The 5960-nt window shown below is 39.0% G+C and overlaps 1 long non-coding RNA gene across 1 annotated transcript; it reads left to right on the top strand.

The window, feature by feature from the left end:
* The first annotated feature begins 304 nt into the window (after positions 1–304).
* LOC122089943 lies at positions 305–1372 on the top strand. The gene is made up of 2 exons (XR_006143374.1): positions 305–805; positions 884–1372. It is a non-coding gene; the product is annotated as an uncharacterized LOC122089943 (long non-coding RNA).
* The last annotated feature ends 4588 nt before the right edge of the window (positions 1373–5960 follow it).

Below are 5960 nucleotides of genomic sequence, written 5' to 3'. Positions count from 1 at the left end.
ATTCTTTGTAGATGCATTTTGAAGTTTAAATTTTGAAAAAAAAAAGAAAAAGAAAATGGCCTTTGGATGAGCTTTTGTTCGTTGTCATTAATATTTGATGGTAGATCAAGGTGCTGGTGAGTTTTCGCTCATATCCAAGCATGGGCTCAATTATTGGGGTGGTGTAAGATAAATCAGTGTGTGACTTTGTATATTAGAGCTCTTGTGATCCACTATAGCGCAACTACATGGTTTCATGATTTAATATTTTGTTATAAAGAACCTGAATGGGTCGTGGGTTCAAGTCAACCTCACTTAATGGAAATCCTAGGGTTAGCATTAAACCCACATTTTTTAAGAGCATCCGAAGGCTCACATCTTAGCCTCTGAGTCGTGACAGGTAAATGTTTCATAATTTTAAAAAATGGCAAGTAGAAATGTCACTAAAATCCCTTGAAATGTTTTATTGACCCTAAACATTTTCTGAAATGTCAGTTGTGTTCTTGGCCAATTTAAGGCCAAATGAGCCCATTCAAGTTGTATTTTTTTCCAATTCGAGAGAGAAACGTCATTGTGTAAGGAAAACTAGAAAAGGAAAGATGAGGCCATTGTAAGTGCATTAAAGCCCTCCAACTACATCCTTGAGTGTTTTAAAGTCATGATGATGCCTCAAGAATGTTGGTAATTCCATGTTGAAGATGTGAAAAGGTTCTTACAGGGGAAGGAAAGAAAAAGAGAGAAAGAAATAAACGGCAACCATCTAGGCCATTGATTAAGGGTGATTTTCCGTTTTCCTTGAAACAACCAAAGAAGGTTATATTCAAAGGTATGTGATCCAAGCTCTCCAAGCCTCAATTTTTGTGTAAAAGATGTGTGTGATGAGGAGATGATGGTATTGATGTAGGGAGTGAGCTCAAGATGATCCTTGCAATCTAAGGTGGTAAACTGCTCTTTAGAAGTCTCATTTACATGTGTATGATGTTGCATGCCAAGTGTTTGGTGAAATGCCCAAACAAACACTTATATATGGTGAAATTTGTACATGTAATGAACTCTATTAGAGTTACAAAAATGAGAAGTTGCACAAGGGCGGGTATCATACATGGAGTTCCATCCAAGTATTGGGCAAGCCATTAACAACCAAGGATTGCACCGGGGAGGTATTTTATATCTTACAAGTTTCATTTTATATGTTTATGTGGTTGTATGCTAAGTGTTTGGTGAAATGCCTAAACCAACATTTGCGTTGTTTATGGGGGGGGGGGGATTTGTATGGTGATTGTTCAGAATCACATTATCTGTAATTGGGGCATTCTATAAGCCCCTATTATCATTATAACTAGTCAATTTGGGAGTTGATTGGATTAAGGGCGAAACCCTTGCTTGATTGTCATCTCAGGTTGAAGCAGGTGACATATCACATGGACTATTACTATAGTCATAAGCTAGTTAGGTATTGAGCAAAAATATGAAACCGAGGTAGGGTATTGCTCCGTAGAGTAGGCACAACCGAACCAAGGATATCTTTTCTTGTGGATACATGTGTATTATTATGTATATTGGAGAGCTATAGATGATGACAGGATGGGTGTGCACAATCTGGAAGGCCTGGCCACTTCATGGTTGCGAGGTGGACATGCATATAATTGTATGTGAATGAGTGTATGTGCTGTGAAGTGATATCAATGCATGTCGGCAAAAAGGGGAACATCAAGTGAGTTGAGGAAAAGAGTGTTGGGAGCAAATTTGGGAGGATTTTTGTAGACATTGTTCACCCCTTCTCAATGTCAACCTGGGAACAATAGAATCTCATGTGACAGATGTGAAGAGGATCTTCAAATATCTAGAGGGACCATGGAGCATGGTTTGTGGTATCCTATGAGCAAGGATTTCACTTTATCTTCATACTCAAATGTTGACTGGGTAGGGTGCGTGGGTGATAGAAAGAGCATAAGTGGAGATGCATTCTATCTACGCAACAAGTTGGTTGCATGGCACAATAAAAAGCATAAGTTACTCTTCCTATCTACTATTAAGGTAGAGTGTATAGCTGCAACCTCATATTGTACTCAAGATCTGTGGATGAAAAAAAAATGTTGAATGACTTAGACATTAAGTTGAGTAAGCCAGTGTCAATATACTGTGGCAATACAAGTGCCATAAACATTTACAAGAATCCAATGATGAACTCTCGGACCAAGCTTATAGCTATCCTATATTACTTCTTGAGGGAGAAGATTGTTGAAGGGGAAGTTACTGGCCATCTGGTCTAGTAACCTAATGATTGCGAGCCATTGTTGTGCGTTTATAGGACGTTTGTGGTTGAATGTGAATAAACATTGAGGCAAACGATAAAGTGATAGAGCAGAGTATTTCAGTGTGTGCCAGAGTCAAACTATTAAGTCAGATAAGATTAAAAGGGACAAAATTTTAAATTGTTGGTTTAGCCCCTCTCAGTGATTGCCATTGTTCAATAGTTTCGGCACATACGAACTGGTATGTATTGGACACTCATCAGCATAAGATAGATGTCGACCCGACCAAGGTCTAACTTCGGTATTATTTGGGCCCATAAATGGACTTAAATGCTTTAAATTTCATAACATCAAATGGGGATATCCAAATGTATTAATCTTTGATGAATTGGAAACATGTTCTAGATTACTTTCAAATGAAATTTAAAATTAAATGATTTTCCAAAAAACCAGTTCAAAAGCTTTTCAGAAGTGAATGCCATTAAATAAAATATTGATGGAATCTTTTATAAAATAATGACCAAATCAAACAAATTTTAAGAAAATTTTGAATTAAGGATTTTCATATTGATATATACCTAATATAAGTTCGTTAAAGTTTTTTTTTTCTTAGTCTAGTTTAGTAGCCACCGAAATTTTGATAAATTTTTTTGACTGAATAGAATATATATTCCACAAAGCATAGCTACAAGAGTGCCTGAAAGATGAAGAGAGAGGAAAAGGAGAGGGAAAAAGGCACGATCGACAAGAGGTAGGCCATTAGTAAGGGGGATAGCATCTTGATGGGGAGCTTTAAGACACAAATTGTACACAATTGACGATTCCTATTGTTGTATAGAACAACGATAGAGTAAGAGCCAAGCCTACTCCCGAGCTTGAACCCGATGGCATCCCAGATGGCGTAAAAATCCTCTGTAGGGAGGCAATGAGCAGTAGTTAGCATGTCACACCACGTTCTCACAGAATCGGACCGGTGACCATGTTAACTCATGTTAACTCAAAACCTGCTAGGATCATCTAACGCAATAACCACTGCACAACATACACACAATTAAAGAAAGTAAATTCTATATTTCAGCGGAAGTCTTACATGTATATACTTGTAAATACCTCAATACTCTTGATACCCAAATTGTATTATATATTACATTTATATGTGGGCCCGTAGCCATGATATATACACAAGAAATACAATTTAAACATCCAAAGCACAAAAGGGGTAACATCACAAAATAATCAAAAAAATCTCGAGACGGTATCAATGTTGCTATCCCGTAACACAACTCTCGCACGGGCACTTGGCCCCGTGCCCATGATCTTCGGGGATCCACCAGTCATCAGCTGAAAACTCCACAATGGGTCCTGATTCTAGCTCTTCAGTTGGATAACCTGCAAGATCATCTAAAAATGGTGTGTACATGGGATGAGCTCACTAGCCCAGTAAGTAAAAAGAAAGACTAAACAATCATTTGCAATATAAAAACACCTATATGTATGAAGTCCATTTTTATAACCTATATCATCTAAGCATCACATCTAAGTCATAGGTTATGTGCTACTCACAACCACAGTGCACGTATGTCCCGGGTACGAGTCGTGAACTCCATCCAGCGATACATCCTTAGGGTTGTCGGAGAAGGCCAGTCGTGGGTACTGAAAAAATAAATTGTTGTTCCTCAGTGAAATTAAAGTAAATGGGCATTGCCCTCCATTAAAGTAAAATGAGTCTTGCCTTGTATTAAAGTAAAATGGGCATTGTCCTGCATTAAATTAAAAGCAGTACGATTGGCCCTCTGATTATATCACCAAAGTTGTCAACCGTCCTAGTGATCGGTTGGGCGTATTTCTAGCAGCCACCGTTGGTACACAACCTCGGGCTCCCCTTAGTGATATACCCAACATATAAACCCCTACTGGGAAGGGTCATAGCATGGGGATATGTCATTCCTAACTGCATGCTTCTATATGAGATAGTACAACTGCATAGTGCCACCACATCCCACTCCATAGGCCACTAATGCATTCGTTTCTAAGCTGACTACTGCATCTATTCTAGCAATGCATCATATTCAATAATTTAAAATCTTCCATTTCATAACTCATAGCAAGGATTAGCATTTATCAATTAAGGTCTCAACATAACAAGTCATAATGAATTTCATAGTGCACAATACAATGCATGTGAATGGCATTCATAGATGACTAGTCTACACACTAAAGAAATGATGACATGGCTAGTCTATAGTAGTAGTGGAATGATACAAAAACAATCCAAAAATAAAGTCAATGTCCTCTTTCCACTTACTTAGTTGTGTACAATGATCACCCTTGGTACTAGGAAGATCTGATGTGCGATAACGTGAATTTCTAATTAAACCTATAATAAAAGAGATCGAGTTTACTATATCTCCACTTAGGTTCACAACCAATGGAGTACGATGATCCCAACACATTTAGAATCACCATAGGAGGTTGCTTGACAAATTTGGGCCCAATCGGAACCCAAAGAGTCTGATTGGTAGGTCAACTGATGGGCGAGGTACCCGTCGGTCCTTGCCCACCGCTCAACTGAGGGGCTCTATAAGGGCTGGCGGACCAAGTACCCACCGGTCTTGCTCGTCGGTTAAGCCAGCAACCCATCTAGGATAGGTGGCTCCGGATTGGTGGGTCCACCCATTTCAAGGCACCCATCACTCAGAACTAGAATTTTGCTGTTCACTTCCATTCTTCATCCCACCTTAGGGAAACCACAAGAGATCAATTTGATTGCATTTTCCATAATTCTAAGGTCCCATATCGTGATTATAACATAGATCTAGGATCGATCCAAGGTTTTAAGCTTGGATGTTACATCTTTGTTCAAGAACACTTCAAAAACCTCAAATCTCTTCTCTAGCTCAAGAAATCAACAAATGCCTTTCAAATCTTACAATTTCTTCCTCTAAAACCTTCAAAAACAACAAGTAGGTCCTTCATTAAACCTTAGATTCATTTTCTCAAGTGGGGTTACTAAGATCTAAAGGATTCCTACCCAAATCATAGGATTTCACTTAGGGTTTCCTGAAGGTTTAAGAAATATAGTCTTTACTCACCTCAAATCATAGATCTCGGGATGAGGATCACTAATCTGACGCTAAAATCAAAAGATCTAACCCCGATGTTGCACAATGAGCTTCTCCTTCCCCTTTTTCTTCCTTCTTCCCTTCTCTTTCTTTCTTTTCTCTCTCTTCTTTACTTTTCTCACCCACCGTATAAAACATTAAATGTGAGAAAAGAGAGGCATTAATTACTATTTATACCTGGGTCAAAACATCTAATGATCAGACTGGTAGGTTACACAGGTGGGTCCGACCCACCTATGACCACCCACCAATCAGCCAAAACTTAGCTGAACAATTAGGATTTCGACGGTGCTTAGCCCCGACACGTATTACACTCTCGGTAATTGACCAAAATGTCTATTCAACATAAAATATGGCAGCGTACCTTTATTATGCGTACATGGCCTTGTGGTACGTGCAAGTGCATGGTTTGGGCACGCAGACCTCACTAGGCACCAACTCCAATTCATCTGGCCAACCTGAGTTTAGAGTCACCCTTGCCATCATGTTCTATAAGGTACATGACTCAGCTCGCTCAGGTTCAAGTCCTGCAAGACCAGACCAAACTAACCAGGTAGTTATACCGGATTTAGAAAGTAGGGTATCATATTTACCCCCCCCTTTT

Source organism: Macadamia integrifolia, chromosome 9, assembly GCF_013358625.1.
Source record: "Macadamia integrifolia cultivar HAES 741 chromosome 9, SCU_Mint_v3, whole genome shotgun sequence".
Classification (NCBI taxonomy): domain Eukaryota; kingdom Viridiplantae; phylum Streptophyta; class Magnoliopsida; order Proteales; family Proteaceae; genus Macadamia; species Macadamia integrifolia.
This window is presented reverse-complemented; position numbering and strand designations above follow the sequence as displayed.